The sequence below is a fragment of the Dreissena polymorpha genome, chromosome 8, assembly GCF_020536995.1.
Source record: "Dreissena polymorpha isolate Duluth1 chromosome 8, UMN_Dpol_1.0, whole genome shotgun sequence".
Lineage (NCBI taxonomy): Eukaryota > Metazoa > Mollusca > Bivalvia > Myida > Dreissenidae > Dreissena > Dreissena polymorpha.
In genome coordinates, this window is record NC_068362.1 from 71,861,599 (window position 1) to 71,879,998 (window position 18,400).

The window sequence follows — 18,400 nt, forward strand, 5'->3', positions numbered from 1 at the left end:
TCTTATAGTCCTCTACCACGTTTGTTCAAATTACGCCCCTGAGGTCAAATTTGACCCTGCCCCGGGGGGTTAAAAAATTGAAAATTTGCTAATATAAGGCCTATTTTGTGCATACTTTAAAAATCTTCTTGTCCATAACCATTGGGCCTAGGGCTACCAAATTTGCTATGTAGTGACATCTTATAGACCTCTACCAAGGTTGTTCAAATTATGCCCCTGGAGTCAAATTTGACCAATGCTCCGTGGGGTTAAAAAATTGAAAATTGTGTATATAAGGCCTATTTTGTGCAAACTTTAAAAATCTTCTTGTCCATAACCATTGGACCTAGGGCTACCATATTTGCTTTGTAGTGACATCTTATAGTCCTCTACCACGTTTGTTCAAATTATGCCCCTGGGGTCAAATTTGAAACTGCCCCGGGGGGTTAAAAAATTGCTAATATAAGGCCTATTGTGTGCATACTTTAAAAATATTCTTATCCATAACAATTGGGCCTAGGGCTACGAAATTCGCTATGTAGTGACATCTTATAGACCTCTACCAAGTTTATTCAAATAATGCCCCTAGGGTCAAATTTGACACTGCCCCGGGGGGTTTAAAAATGAAAATTTACTTATAAAAGGCCCATTTTGTGCAAACTTTAAATATCTTCTTGTCCATAACCATTTGGCCTAGGGCTAACAATTAGCTATATAGTGATTTCTTAAAGTCCTCTTCCAACTTTGTTCAAATTATGCCCCTGGGGTCAAATTTGCCCCTGTCCCGGGGGAAAAAATTGAACATTTGCTTATATAAGGCCTATTTTGTGAAAACTTTAAAAATCTAACTGTCCATACCCATTGGGCTAAGGGCTACCAAATTTGGTATGTAGTGACATCTTATAGTCCTCTACCAAGTTTGTACAAATTATGCCCCTTGGGTCAAATGTGACCCTGCATCGGGGGTCAAACAATTGAAAATTTGCTTATATAATGCCTATTTGTGAAAACTTTAAAAATGTTAACGTCCATAACCATTGAGCCTTGGGCTACCAAATTTGGTATGTAGTGACATCTTATAATCCTCTACCAAGTTTGTTCAAATTATTTCCCTCGGGTCAAATTTGACCCTGCAATGGGGGGTGAAAAAATCGAAAATTTGCTTATATAAAGCCTATTTTGTGCAAATTTAAAAATCTTCTGGTTCATAACCGTATGTCATAGAGCTACCAAATTTGGTATGTAATGACATCTTTAGTCTTCTACCAAGTATGTTCAAATTAAGCCCCTAGGATCAAATTTGACCGTTCCCCAGGGGTCACAAAATTGAACATATGCTTATATTGGGCCCATTTTGTGCAAACTATGAAAATCTTCTTGTCCATAACCATTGGACCTATTTCTACCAAATTCGGTAGGTAGTGACATATAATAGTTCTCTACTTAGTTTGTTCAAATTATGCCCCTGGAAACAAATTTGACCTTGCCCCAGGGGTCACAAAATTGAACATATGCTTAAATAAGGCCTATTGCTTGCAAACTTTATAAATCTTTTTGTTCTTAATTATAGAGCCTGGGGCTACTCAATTTGGTATGTAGTGATATCTAATAGTCCTTTACCTAATTTGTTCAAATTATTCCCAGGGCTCAAATTTGACCCGGCCCCGGGGGTCACAAAACTGAACATATGACGTTTACCAGTGGAGATTACTGCGGCCGTTTGGCTGTGACCAACAACAACACCAACATCTTGTAAACATGATATAAAACCCTGTCATTTAGTGCCATTTTAGGTCAGATGGTGACTGCTTACAAAGGCATTGAAGTAAGAACATTTGTTATGAATGGTTTTCTTACAAACTGAAGAAAGTCGGGTTTTATTTAAATATGTCGAAAGTGACCATATATCCGGATGAAAATATTTTGGATGACATGTTAATTTCATGTTTTTTTGTAGTGTTTAAACCAGTTAAATAATATATAATGGACTTTAAAAACACAACTTTCATGAACATAATTATTTAAAGAAAAGTCAATATATGAAACTGCACGGTAAACTCAAACTTTATATCCAAGAGAAGGTGTTGAAATAAATGAAGTGCAATGTTCTTAACTATCGTATATGCTGCTTTTTAATAACTAATGATTCATTGTTCCATGTGTGAATCGTGACTCATGAATTGTGGATATGATTGTCAATTGCTCAACAATCCATATATATTTCTGACCATTTTATAATTTTCTTAATATAAGTTATGAATTGATCTTAGAAGTCAAATGTATTACTTAATTAAATACATTTATAAAAAAAGAAAAAATATTTACATTATCATAATATTATCAGGCCTGTTGGTCTTAGGGATGTGTAGGTTGATGAGCAATTTCTCCTTTTATCACAATTATTTCTACCCTACCTGATCATTTCCTTCATATTCCATTTTAATTTAATTGACGTCTGCATCCTCTTTCAAATTGGGAAAGTCCAAAATGTGTCGTTTGGTAAAGGGTTAAGGCATTTTGATTCCTATGGGTCTTGTGAATTTGTTTTATATCAAATGCGTAGATCTGATCTTCAGCATCTTAAAATATGTGAAATAGAAAAAACGACAATATCTTTTGGAGAGATAAATGAACCTACGTTATAAGCAAAGGACCTGTGCAACAATCCCCGGTCTTTTAAGTCTGTTCAGTTAACACCGTAGTAACTTTTTCCATATATAAAAATGCTCACCCTTCCAACTTTTAACCCCCAGTGGGACGAGGGATAGAAAGAAAAAGTCACATGCTTGAGTACATTTCAACCCATGCGCATTGCACGTTTTTTTCGCAAAGAAAAAACAGTGGAGTGATACAGGGCCATCATGGCCCTCTTGTTTATACAAACTGTGTAGCGCAGGGAACATTGAATTCTGTTGATTTCGGTTAAATATTTCTTTGGTATTTTAAAAACAGTTATATCGCCAACAATTTGATATTTCTTTTAAAGTCATTTCAAATCAAACACGCCGTATCCGTATCGTTACTGATAGAAGTAAAACATAATACCTTGACTTGAATAGTTTTTTTTTGTTGTGAGAGACCATCTGAGTAAACGCCGAAAAATATATACAAACTTTTTTTTGTCAATGCCCTTTGATCCATTACCGCACTTAATTGGCAGCGCCATCCTGATGTTTCTGTGATTGTCACATCTTTTCACAGTTTGAACACGTACAAAGAGTGCCACTTAGACACTAGATAAAACACTATCACCCGCTGGACAATACACAATAAATAATCATATGTTGAGGTTTTGAGCTCCACTGGCCAGAGGCCAGCGGGACTTATGTCATGGTCCTATGTCCGTCGTGCGTGCGTGCGTTAACTTTTCCTAACAACATCTCCTAAACTACTGGTCCAATTCTGATGAAATTTCTCAGTAATTTTCCTGGGCTGAACCTCTTTCAAATGTGTTCAAATTATGCCCCTGGGGTCAAATTTGACCGTGCCTCTGGGGACACAAAAATAAAATTTTGCTTATATAAGGCCTATTCCGTGAAAATTAAAAAAAAATCTTCTCGTCCGTAACCATTGGGCCTAGGGCTATCAAATTTGGTATGTAGAGACCTCTAATAGTCCTCTACTATATTTGTTCAAATTATGCCCCTGGGGTCAAATTTGACACTGCCCTGGGGTCAAAAAATGAAAATTTGCCTTAATAAGGCCTATTTTGTGAAAACTTTCAAAACTTCTCGACCATAACCATTAGGCATAGGGCTATCAAATTTGGTATGTAAAGACATCTAAGAGTACTCTACCAAATTTTTTCAAATTATGCTCCTGGGATCAAATTTGATCCTGCCCCGGGGGTCACAAAATTGAACAAATGCTTATATAAGGCCTATTTTCTGAAAACTTTCAAAATCTCCCGGTCATAACCATTAGGCCTAGGGCTATCAAATTTGGTATGTAGAGACGTCTAATAGTTCGCTTCCAAATTTCTTCAAATTATGCCCCTTGGGTCAAATTTGACCCTGCCCCGGGGGTCACAAAATTGAACATATGCTTATATAAGGTCTATTTTGTGAAAACTTTTAATATTTTCTCGTCCATAACCATTTGGCTTTGTCTATCAAATTTGGTATGTAGAGATATCTAATAGTCATCTACCACATTTCTTCAAATTATGCACCTGGGGTCAAATTTGACCCTGCTCCGGGGTTCACACAATTGAACATATGCTTATATAAGGCCTATTTTGTGAAAACTTTCAAAATCATTCGTCCATAAACATTGGGCCTAGGGCTATCAAATTTGGTATGTCGAGACATCTAAGAGTCATCTACCAAATTTCTTCAAATTGTGCCCCTGGGGTCGAATTTGACCCTGCCCCGGGGGTCACAAAATTGAACAAATGCTTATATAAGGCCTATTTTTTGAAAACTTTCAAAATCATTCGTCCATAACCAAGGGGCCTAGGGCTATCAAAATTGGTATGTAAAGATATCTTATAGTCCTCTACCAAATTTCTTCAAATTATGAATCTGGGGTCAAATTTGACCCTGCCCGTTGGTCACAATATTGTACATATGCTTATATAAGGCCTATTTGTGAAAACTTTCAAAATCTTTTCGTCCAATACCATTGGGCCTAGGGCTAATAATTTTTTTTTTTTTTTTTTTTTTTTTAGCACTTTTTTTTGTTTATTCAATATCATACATACAATGTAAACATGTATATGATCATACAACATAGTGATTGTACAAAGCAATAAAGTTCAGACATGTTATACAAGATATGCAAATATATTTATTTTTTTTAGAGAGAAAAGAAAAGAACAACAGAGGAATAGTTATGAAAAATGATGAGTTGTATAAAGTCGGAAGAAAGCATACTGGACTTGTGTGTTTTGTTGTATATTCACAATGATCTTGTCAGATTGAAAAATAAAAATGAGAAAAAAATAAACAAAACTATTTTAGAGAGCTAAACTAAAGTTAGAGTGAAATGTATATAAGTGGACAAAAACATTATGAGAATTTAATCCGATTCCATTTTTGTTCAAAGATTAGTAATGTGTCATTACTGGGGGCTATTTCTTTCTCAATTTGGATTTTTAGTTTAAGACTATGGACAAAACAATTAAAATTTGGTACTTGTTTTTTGTACTTCATGTTTAATATAAAATATTTCATCAATATAACCATAACATTCACAATATTATTACAGTCTATTGATGAGTTAATTCCGAAACTTACATTTAAGAAAGATAGTTTAACGTTTAGTTGATGTTGTTCAAGAAAAGATATTAATTGATTCCAAATAGGCTGGATGTGTTTGCACTCCCAAAAAAGATGTTCTATAGTTTCAATGTTTTCACTGCAGAAGTCACACAGATTTGAGTTAGATAATTTGCATTTAAAGAGATATTTATTTGTAGCTATAATTCTATGGATGTATTTATATTGAACATTTCTCAGTGTGCTTTCAATAGTTGCTTTATATGGCATGGTAAATATGTGTTTCCAATTAAGTTCATTTTCTCTAAAAAGGACTTGCCATTTATTTTTGATTTTGGAGTTTTCTGTAGGGTTTTTAATTTGTAGTGTGTAAAATATTTTATTTGTTTTGTTTTTTCTTCCAAGTATGTTTTCTACAAATGTTGTTTGAGTACATGGTGTATTATTTGTATTGATTTCAGATTTAATATGTATGGGTATGCTTTTGATTAGTGTGTAGTACTTCAGAAAGTTATTTGATGGTATTCCGTATATGTAGCATATATTATCAAAAGAGTAGAAATCCTTAATTCTGTAGTCATATAATTGGTCGACATATTTAATGCTTCGTTCAAACCAGTCTTTATAGAATAACGTCTTATTGTTTGAAGTTATGTCTTTATTATTCCATAAAATTGTTTTACTGCTGGTTTGGGTTTCTAGATTATGAGTGACATCACTCCACGCTGATAGAACATCAGACAGAAATATGTTTTCGTTTGCAATTTCATGTAAGATAGTATTGCTGATGTTACATTCAAAGAGTAAGGAGTCACCATATTTTTTTAGGATTTTCTGGTAGAATAATTTCCATTTACTCGTGTTGGTATTATCTAGGTATCTTTTAACCCAGCTGCATTTGATTGCATTCAATAATGAGTCAATGTTCGTTAATTGGATACCTCCATTTTCTACAGATTGAATTAACTGAGTTCTTTTTATTTTATCAGGCTTACCGTCCCATATGAAATTAAATATTGCTGATTTTATATCGTTAATAACATCATTTGGTGGATTTGGGCGAACTGTTAATACATATATTAGTTTAGGAAGTGCAAACGTTTTCAATACTGTGTTTTTTCCGATTAGTGTAAGTTTACGATGATGCCATGATTTTAAGCAGTTTTTAAAATTCTGTAATTTAGGTAGTATGTTTTTAAGAACTGTGTCCTTTTCATTATTTGTGAAAGTAATTCCTAACGTTGTGGCTTCATCGGATGTCCAATTAAATTTCATTTCTTTTTTATATTGAACATTACTTTCTTTTAACTTACCTACTCGTAGCACAGTACATTTACTTTTGTTGAGTTTAAGACCCGATGTCATTCCGTAAAGGGTGAGCGACTCTATTAGGTTATGGAAAGAATCGTAATTGTCATTTAAACAATAAGTTGCATCGTCAGCAAATAGGGATTGTTTGATTTCTTCTTCAGGTTCTAGTAATATGCCTTTTATGTGTTTATTTGATTGGATGTGATGTGATAGATACTCGATGCAAATAATAAATAGCGATGATGAGAGTGGACATCCTTGTCGAACCCCTCGTTCGATGTTAAAACTGTTTGAAAAGAAGCCATTGTTAATGATTATACTGTTAATATCGGTATAGAATAGTTTGACCCATTGAATGAGACTTTTACCAAAGTTCATATTTTCTAAGCAAGAGAACATAAATGAATGATCAAGCGAATCGAATGCCTTTTCAAAGTCTGCAAAGAATATTAGACCAGGATTATTTGAATTGTTGAAATAGTTTATGCATTCTTGGATAAGACGAACGTTTTCACCAATGTAACGTCCTTTTATGAAACCAGATTGAGATTTTGAAATGATTGAAGGTAATATTTTCTTTATTCTGTTTGCTATACTTTTAGTTGCAATTTTATAATCATTGTTTAGTAAACAAATCGGGCGCCAGTTTGATAAGGATTCTAAGTTTTTTCCAGGTTTTGGAATAAGTGATATAATACCTTGTTTTTGTAGCGAAGTTAAGTTTTCGTTGTTAAATGAATAGTTAAGTGAATTAATTAGATGTGTTTTTATGTCGTTCCAGAATATTTTATAAAATTCGATTGTGATGCCATCAGATCCTGGGCTTTTGTTATTTTGCATTTCTTTTAGGGCTAATCCACATTCATATTCATTAAGCAATCCGTCGCACAGTTGTTTTTCTTCCTGGTTTAAAGCGTGACGTGTATTTTTAAAAAGGGTGTTATTTTCAACATTTTTTCGTTTATAGAGGGTTTCGAAAAATAAACGTTGTTCTTCTAGTATTTGAGTTCTGTTTGTTATGTCTTTGCCATTGACTACTAATTTGTGTACAGTTTTTTGTTCACTTCTACGTTTTTCAATGTTTGCGAAATATTTTGTATTTTTTTCATTATGTTCAACATGCTGTGCACGCGCTCTTAGTATTATTCCATTGAGATGTGTATGATAGATTCCATCTAATATTTGTTTTTTTAATGTTATTTCATTTTCAATGTCGGTGGTATCATTTGTGTTTGTTTGATGCAATTGTTTTTCAAGTGTTTCAATGGTTTTGATGGTTTCAGTTTCAAGTTTGTGTGTTTCTTTTTGTTTAAATGATGTGTATCTAATTGTTGTGTTACGTATATTTCCTTTAATTACTTCCCATAAGGTGTTTGGGTTTGCATCTTTATTATTTTGAACTGTATTTAATATTTCCTGTTTTATTTGTGTTTGATATTGTGTATCTAATAAGATGCTGTTGTTAATTTTAAAGTATCCTGGGCCTCTTTCAGGTTGTATATTGTGCAGTTTAAGTTCAACTAGAGAGTGGTCAGTCATAAATCCTGGTTTTATGTTACACGTGTCAATAATATTGCAAATAGATTAAGATATTAAAAAATAGTCTAATCTACAAAATATTGTTGGTGTTGTGTTTGAGTGCCAGGTGAATTTGCTTTCGTTTGGGTATACTGTACGCCAGATATCTATCATATTGTAGTTTTCAATTATGTTATTTAAAATGTTTCTATTTTTAGTATGAGTATAAAGGTTTCCATTCTTTTTATCCAATAATGGGTTCAGGACAGTATTGAAATCACCACCGATTATAATATTTTTATCTTGGTTATTAATTATAAAGGATTGTAATGTTTCGTAAAATGTGGAATCGTCTATGTTAGGGCCGTAGACGTTGATTAATGTTATTTGTGTTTCGTGTATTTTGATATCTATACTTGCTTGTCTGCCAATTATTATTTCCTTAAAGTTATCGACTGTGACCCCTATATTATTTTTTATCAGAAAGGCAATGCCTTGTTTATTAGTATGTTCTCCACTGAGATAGATTTCTCCGTCCCATTCATCTTTTAAGGTTTGTGCTAAAGTAGGTGTCAAATGACATTCTTGTAAAAGGCATATGCTATAATTTTTTTCGTCTAACCATTTGAAGATTTTTATTCGTTTGTCTTTATTGTTTAATCCTTTAACATTTAAAGTACATAATTTAATCATTTAAGTATGGCGGGTGATGTGAATGGTAATTTGTATGTGCTTGTCCAGTAAGTTTCTATTTTAAAATATGTCCCGTTGCTTTCTATAATCAGACATAAGGAGTTCATACAAACAAATAAAAATAGGAAACAAAAATAAGGGATACAAAAGAATGAATATTCCATATAAATGAATAAGTAAAAAGAAATAATCACAAAAGTGAGAAAAAAAACAACAATAAACGACTTGTCAGCAATAAAGACAAAAAAGCGCACTTCCGTACACTGGAAATACGCAAATTAATTAAGATTGTGATCTGAGAGACAAAAATGTATATGTATAACACTGAAGATTGGTGTTTTAATTTAATACTAATAAAACAATAAAAACTATTACATTGTGTGTGAGGGGTTTTTCGGTGCGTGTGTTTTCGTGTTTGTGCTTGCTGGTGTGTGCGCGCGTTATGACACGCGTGGAATGCGCGTGTGCTGTGCATGTACGTATAAAGGGGTGTGCGCTCGGGTTCGTGTGCGCGTGTGTGTGTGTGTCTACGTGTGTGTGCGTGTGTGTGTTTGAACGTGTGTGCTTGTAGTGTGTGCGTGTGTGTGTGTGTTTGTTAGTGCTCGGTTTTTGTGTGTGTGTGTCTGTGTGTGCGTGCGTGTGTGCGTGCGTGCGTGCGTGTTTGCGTGCGTGCGTGCGTGTGTGTGTGTGTGTGTGTGTGTGTGTGTGTGTGTGTGTGTGTGTGTGTGTGTGTGTGTGTGTGTGTGTGTGTGTGTGTGTGTGTGTGTGTGTGTGTGTGTGTGTGTGTGTGTGTGTGTGTGTGTGTGTGTGTGTGTGTGTGTGTGTGTGTGTGTGTGTGTGTGTGTGTGTGTGTGTGTGTGTGTGTGTGTGTGTGTGTGTGTGTGTGTGTGTGTGTGTGTGTGTGTGTGTGTGTGTGTGTGTGTGTGTGTGTGTGTGTGTGTGTGTGTGTGTGTGTGTGTGTGTGTGTGTGTGTGTGTGTGTGTGTGTGTGTGTGTGTGTGTGTGTGTGTGTGTGTGCAAGTCATACATAAGTGAACAACGCAAAAGCTTAACAGTTACAAAATATACACATTTAACAACAAAAAGGGAACACATATTGACACGTAAAAGAAAACGTTCTAAGTACTCATGCATATTTTTTTTTTATAAAGCATATACCCATCAAAAATACACCTTCAAGTTTCATAAGGAAAAACTACAATTCTTGAAATATACGGAAGATGTAATAACAGGCAAAGCCATCGATAGCATGTTAAGCATTATTGAGCATTAAAACCTAAAAACGAAAGCGAAATTAGTTTAAGCGCTCTATGCTTTTATATGCAAAAAACTCTCCAAATAAAGAAGGGAAAAATAATGCAAAAAGTTAGTTTCCAAGCATAATGGCATATATTTACACTATTGTTTTAATCAAGTTGAAAATATCCCATTTAGAAAGAGTATTTGTTAAAAAAATGTGTTTGATACAATGTTAGTAGAGTTGAATATCTATTACTGTGTATGCGTGTGTATGCTTGTGTGTATGCGTATGTGTATGCGTGCGTATGCTTGTATGTATGCGTGTGTGTATGTGTGCGTGTGCTTGTGTGTGAGAGTGCGCGATCATGCATGCGTGCGTGTGTATGTGTGCGCGCGCGTGTGTGTGTGCGTGCGTGCGTGCGTGTATGCGTACGTGTGTGCTTGTTTGTGTTTGGTTTGTGTGTGTGCAAGCCATACATAATTGAAAAAAAGCAAAACAACAGTTACAAAATATACACATTTAAACAGCAAAAAGGGGACAAAAGGGACGCGCAAAAGGAAACGTTTTAAAAACTCATGCCTATTATTTCCTATCTCTTTAAAAAAACATATACCCATCAAAAGTAAATGTTGTAAATATCCTATTTAGAAGGAATATTTGTTGACAAGAAATGTGTTAGATACAATGTTAGCATAGTTGAATATTTATAAATGTGTATGCGTGTGTATGTGTGTGCGGGTGTGTGTGTGTGTGTGTGTGTGTGTGTGTGTGTGTGTGTGTGTGTGTGTGTGTGTGTGTGTGTGTGTGTGTGTGTGTGTGTGTGTGTGTGTGTGCGTGCGTGCGTGCGTGCGTGCGTGCGTGTGTGTGCGTGCGTGCGTGCGTGCGTGCGTGCGTGTGTGTGTGTGCGTAAGTTTGTGCGTACGTGTGTGCGTACGTGTGTGCTGGTTTGTGTTCGGTTTTATGTGTTCAAGCCATACATAATTGAAGAAGCAAAACAACAAACAGTTACAAAATATACACATTTAAACAGCAAACACGGAACAAAAAGGACACGCAAAAGGAAGTGTTTTGAGTACTCATTCATATTATTTCATATCTAATTAAAAAAAGCATATACCCATCAAAAGTACAAAAAAAGAATGTGTTAGATACTATGTTAGTTGAATATTTATAAATGTGTATACGTGTGTATGCGTGTGTGTATGCGTGTGAGTATGTGTGTGTGTGCTTGTTTGTATACGATTTGTGTGTGTGTACAAACCCCACATACTTATAAAAAGCAAAACAACAAACAGTTTAAAAATATACACATTTTAACAACAAAAATAGAACAAATGTTGACACGCAGAAGGAAACGTTTTAAGTACGCATGCAAATTATTTTATATCTGTTTAAAAAGCATATACACATCAAAAATACCCTTTCAATTCTCATAAGGAAAAATTTCTTGAAATATAAGGTCTAGACACAATGTTATTATAGTTGAATATTTATAAATGTGATGGATCGTTTTCCCCTATTTAATGGTGTATTATACAAGACTTAAGATTTAATTAGTAATAATATTAGAACCTTATTAAACAGATTTGAAGTAAAAAGAATGCATCAAAATGAGTGAGTTTTAAGCGCGTATATAACATCTATAGCAGTAGCCCCATGTAAAATTGTATATCTTGGATCTTGGTGGTTTATGAGAGTTCACATATAAAAAGTTGATCTATTCGGTCAAGCTACACATTTTCTATATAGTGTATAAAAAGAACATTTGCCAAAGATAACTTTTCGGGCCACTATAATGTTTTCAAAGCCATGTTCGTCTGTTTCGTGTGAAGACGCCAACAGAAAAGTAAGAGCACATACAAAGTAAAACGTATAATGAAGACAGCAGTATCACTGCACAGATAAGTAGTTTATTTTGGGTTACTGTTACCGGCCGACACCTTTCGACTTGCAGTGGTATTTTTCTGAGGCCACGGTTTATCGAGCCATTCTCGATATTTCACAAACGACACAGTCTCTCGTCGATCGCTGCCCCGGTATCGCACGAAGGGTTTGCCCTCAAAAGACCATGCCCTTTCAATGAGATCTGGTTCTTTGAGTCTTAGCGACGCCAGAACCTCGGCGTTGAGCTTAGTTAGGTCTTCGTAATGAATAGACGAGACCCTTTGAGCATCTGAGCCCTTTTCATTATCTCAATCTTTGTTTGTCGCCTTAGGAACTTTACAATCACCGGCCTGCTTTTATTTTTCGCAAATTTTCCCAGACGATGAGCTACATCAATGTCTGTTGTTGCAATCGGCATTCCTAGCTTTTTGGTAAGAAGCGATGCCATTTCATCTGCAACGGCAGCCGATGGCTGGTTTTCCGAGTCGCTAGGTAATCCCGCTATACGGATTGAATTTCTGCGGCCATATTGTTCAAGATCATTGAGTTGTTCGGCGTGCTTTAGATTTGCATCATCTAGTTTCTGCTTAAGAATGTCTATTTCATTGTTTTTAGTTTTCACAAGTTTCTGCAGTGTTTCAATTTCTTTTGTTTGGTCAAATAAGTTGCCTTCAAGGATTTCTAGACGTTTTATTAGAGACCCAAGAAACTTATCTTTGACCTCTTCAAGTGTATCTTTTATCAGGTTTTTAAGGATCGAAGTGTCACTTTTGGTAAGGACATTTGACAGTTTTGCGTTGATGTCCTCTAGATGTTTTTCTATACTGATAGAGTCGGATTTATCCTCTGTTTGTTTTCCTTTAAGATAATCAGCCATAGACTTCTGTTTAGGATTTTCCTGCGCTATCTTTTTTTCTTTTTGCTCGCTGTTTTGGTTTGCTGGCTGTTTGGCGTTTCAAAAACCGGCGAGTCTACATAGCTGGTTTCGGCGGTGTTGCATTCACTTGCCGATGAAGAGTGCGGCCTTTTATTCATTTTTGTCAAGCAGTTTAATTTGTGTCGGTTTAAGCCTATAATTGTCAGTACTAATACGCCACAGATTTAAAGCGTCTACAAGCGTCCACTAATATCTACAATTATGCGCGTAGCTCAAGCGTGACGAGTTAATCGGATATACCGGTTGACACTATCCTGCGGTTTACCGTTAAGTGTATCTATGTACCTATGAACACTATGTCTTATTGGGTGCGCACCCCACCCGCTTGTTTAACAAACGCGGCAAACATATTTTCTTTTAAATAAAACGAATCTTCAATTTACTTCAAGGATAACATACTTTTTTCTGTCCAGACTTTGTACACTTTCATATATCCATCCCGCGGAACATTTCACTCAGATCACAAACTTTGTTTTTATATAATTTACATCCTCTAGAAAAGTATGTTTACAAAACGCAAGGCTACACTCCAATCTAAGGGCTAATAAATTTGGTATGTAGAGACATCTAATAGTCCTGTACCAATTTTTTTCAACTTATGCCCCTGGGGTCAAATTTGATCCTGCCCCGAAGGTCACAAAATTGAACATATGCTTTTAAAGGGTCTATTTTGTGAAAACTTTACAAATTCTTGTCCATAACCATTGGGCCTAGGGCCACCAAATTAAGTCTGTAGTGACATGTAATAATTCTCTTCTTAGTTTGTTCAAATTATGCCCCTGGGGTCAAATTTGACCCTTCCCCGAGGGTCACAACATTGAACATATGCTTATATAAGGCCTATTGTGGGAAAACTTAAAAAAATCTTTTTCTCCATAATGGTATGGCATAGGGCTATCAAATTAGGTATGTAGTGACATGTAATATTTATCTTCTTAGTTTGTTCAAATTATGCCCCTGGGGTCAAATTTGAAACTGCCCCGGGGGTCACAATATTGAATACATGCTTATAAAGGGCTTATTTTGTGAAAACTTTAAAATCTACTTGTCCATAACCATTGGGTCTAGGGCTACCAAATTTGGTATGTCGTGACATCTTATAGTCCTCTAACAAGTTTGTTCAAATTATGCCCCTGGGGTCAAATTTGACCCTGCCCTTGGGGTCACATAGTTGAACATACGCTCATATAAGGCCTATTTTGTAAAGGTTTTAAAATCTCTTGTCCATAAACATTGGGCCTAGGGCTATCAAATTTGGTATGTAGTGAAATCTTATAGTTCTCTACTTTGTTCGTTCAATTATGCTCCTGGGGTCAAATTTGACCCTGCCCCGCGGATCACAAAATTGAACATATGCTTATATAAGGCCTGTTTTGTGAAAACTTTAAAAATATTTTGTCCATAACCATTGGGCCTAGGGATATCAAATTTGGTATGTAGTGACATCTTATAGTCCTCTACCAAATTTGTTCACATTTTATCCCTGGGGTCAAATTTGAACCTGTCCCGGGGGTCACAAAATTGAACATATGCTTAGATAATGCCTATTTTGTGAAAACTTTAAAGAATTTTTGTCCATAACCATTGGGCCTAGGGCTACACAATTATTTCAAATTATGCCCCGGGATTCAAATTTGACCCTGTCCTGGGGGCCACAAAATCAAGTATATGCTTGTATAGTGTCTATTTTGTAAAAAATTTAAAAATCTTTCTGTCCTAACCATAAGGCATTGGACTACCAAATTTGGTATGTAGTGACATCTAATAGTTCTCAACCAAGTTTGTTCAAATTAGGACTCTGTCCGGAGGTCACAAAACTGAACATACCCTTATATGGGGCCTATTTTGTGAAAACTTTAAAATTTTCTTGTCCATAACCATTGGGCCTAGGGCTACCAAATTTGGTATGTAGTGACATCTTAGAAACCTCTACTATATTTGTTCAAATAATGCCTCTTTGACCCTGCCCTGGGGGTCACAAAATTGAATAAACGCTTATAAAGCGCCTATTTTGTGAAATCTTTAAAAATCTTCTTGTCAAAAAACATTCAGACAATGGCTTCCCAATTTGGTATGCAGTAACATCTTATAGTCCTCTACCAATTTTGTTCAAATTATGCCCTTTGGGTCAAATTTGACCCTGATCTGCGGGTCACAAAATTGAACATTATATACGCTTTTATCTTGCTTATTTGTGAAAACTTAAAAAATATTCTTGTCCTTAACTCTAGGACCTAGGGCTTGCATATTTTGAATGTACATGGTGTGAGATATAGTAGTTCTCTACAAAGTTTGCTCAAATTATGCCCCTGGGGTTATATTTGACCAAGCCCAGGGGATCACAATAGTGTACATGTGCTTAAATAGGGCCTATAATTATTTAAGTATTTGCACATGCAGATAATATTTGTTTCAGCCTTTTTTCAGCAGTGGAGCGATACAAGGCCATCATGGCCCTCTTGTTTTTGTTTTGGGCGTGAAAACCCAGAGAAATACATGTACATTATACATCATCATCAAATTTATTGAACTCTGCGAACACTAAGTTCTACGTTAATATACTCGTGTTTTTTTTTCAGCAAAACAAATACAATGTTTAATTGCTTTAATATATAGGCAATGATGTAATAACAACATATTATATAACACGATGTCATAGTAACATGTACTTTAAAATAGAACAGTAATGTATTTCCGATTTCCGGCTTATCAAGCATTGTGAATGTATGTATAACGCTCAGATAGTAACGTGAGTAACACGAGTTATCCGCATTAAAGCCTGAAACAGAAAGTATAGCATAATTTAGTCCAAATAATTAGACGTAATCTACCGATTACATTTAATTAGAGCTGCAACGATTCGATCCGATTCATCGAAAATCGATTCGAAATGCTGCGATTCGATTATGATACCAAACCTACAAAAATTCGATTCGATTCTTTAACATATATACATATATATATATATATATATATATATATATATATATATATATATATATATATATATATATATAAAGCCTAATTTAAAACGTCTGTTAACCAAATCTTACTTTTCATCTCAAGAACCAAGAGTATCCAAATGTAATGACTCTAGATGCGCCCTGTGTGGTTATATTATTGAAGGGAATTCTTTTGATTTTAATGGCAAAATGTTCAAAATAAAAACTAATATGTCATGTGATATACAAAATGTGATTTATGTATTATTATGCAATGGATGCAAACAATATTATATAGGCCAAACTGGCGATAAACTTAGAAATAGGCGATCTGTCCATGAACAACAAATGCGAGACCCCTCAACAAGACAGATGCCTTTAAGTAAACGTTTAGATGAATGTTCACATAATGAACCAAAATTTAAAATATTTCCATTTTATATGCTATTTTCGAACAATATTTCAGCTAGGTTAGCAAAAGAACAACATTTTATACATGTATTTAAACCCAAATTAAATTTCATTTAATATTTATTGCCGTTATGACGTCATAATTGATATGACGTTATCTCCATGACATTTTGACGTTGTAATATATTGTATTATGCCCTGATGATCTATGCGAAACGCGTTGGCTAAATCAATATATATTTAAAATCCCAGACACGTGTTTTTACTTTTATTATATGTATATATATATATATATATATATATATATATATATATATATATATATATATATATATACATAGATACGTAAAGCACGCTGTATTACGACTATTGATACGGGAAGGTGAAGGTTTTATCTTTACCTGTAATTACGACGCGCACGATTGGTTGCTTATTACTTTAGTCATCCAATCAATAAGCGCGTTACGGTCTACTTTCGGAAATGCGTCAAACTGGCTGAACAAGTTGTTGCCGACAAATTGAAATTATCAGATGCGCCTAAGAAGCTCAAATCAAAAGTGTGGCAGTATTTTGGGTTTCAGGATGGTAGCCCTACCGATAAAGCAAAGTGTAAACTGTGCTTCACGGATGTGGCGTACGCTCAACCACTAATCTAATGCAATATGTCAAACGCAAACATAACGTTGATTTAGCAAGACTAAGAGGTCGCACAAGTGCAACTACTGAAGTCGCGAGCCAGAAAAGTAATTCTATTTCTGTTTGAATTTTGTTAAGTTTATTAGAGAATGTGATTTGTCCTACAGGTAAATGTATGCTGTCATGGCACAATGGTAGACATGCTTGTAGCGGTTTTGGGTAAAAGTATAATAGTGATAGTATTACCATTCCACTGATTCCAGATACGTTCTTATGATTATTTTTTACTTTTTATATTAATGTGTTATCAACACAATCTTCTAGTGAGAAGTTTTTATATTAAAATTTCTAATTTGATATTATTTGTTATGTGTTTTATTGAAATCACATTTGAACAGAAATGTTAATTTTGAGGCATAAGAGTGAATATATGATAAAACTAGGTTTTAAGATCAATCGAATCGAAAAAATCGGTATCGGAATGTCTGAAATCGAAATCGAATCAAGCTGTTGGTGAATCGTTGCAGCTCTTCATTTAACCTTTAAATGAAAGTGTTAATTAAAAACTTTTCTGTGTCTTAAGGCGCGAATATTTTGCTAAACACTGTTAACAAAAGGGCTACACGTTATAATTTTTAATGAAATGCAAAAAAAGTATTAACATAATTAATAACGTCAATAAACACACACGGTAAGATCAAAGTTTAAATGGAAAACATATTTCTCGTAAATTACCAAATAATTAGTTTTGTCTAAATCTAATACCGTGTATAGAGAAACAAGGTATTTATAACCGACCAATGACGAAACACTATGCAACTTTCAATTTACACAGTGCTACGCTACATGTATATGGCAACAATATGGAATTTGAACAGTGGTAGTGTATTCGGGCCTGCGATATAATTGATTGTAAGTTTTAATAAACATTCTGCTAATGCAATTAGTTAAATAAAGTTTACATGTTATGTTCAATAATTATTGCATGATCATTCTGCGCTGTTATATATTAATTTGGAGTCGTTAAAGCTTCCGACATTACTTCATCAAGTTCATGTCGGAACGGGAGTATTTTAGCTAATATGCCCATTGTATACAACAACAACAAAAGCTTTATTATTGCAATGTACAATGTAAATGTATACATATATGTTAATGCAATGTAGTGTAACCCTCAATGTAAATCGCTTAAAAAGGTGAACCACGGCGGTTCGCGGTGATTTGCGGTGATTCGCGCTGATTGAGTAACAGCGAGATACATCGCGCGACGGTCACCACGGAGTCGCCCAGACATCACCCAAATTTTTTTGTCGCTCGGAATCACCGCGATTTGTCACGTTGCATCGATTGCGGTGATGTTAGAATGGCGGCAAAAATCACAGTTCGCCTAGTGTAACTGAAGAATTTAGTAAAGTTTAACTTATATTTATTGCAATGTGCAGCCTGTGTATAAGTATTTGACAACTTTAAGTAATTGATTTTGGAACATATAACATCAAATCATTATGTTTTCTTATGCAAATGTAACACACTGTAATTTTAAAAAATGGGATTCATTCAATATAAAATGTAATTATGTAGTCAACTTGTACAAAATATACTCTTATATATTCTCCGTACAATATCATTCT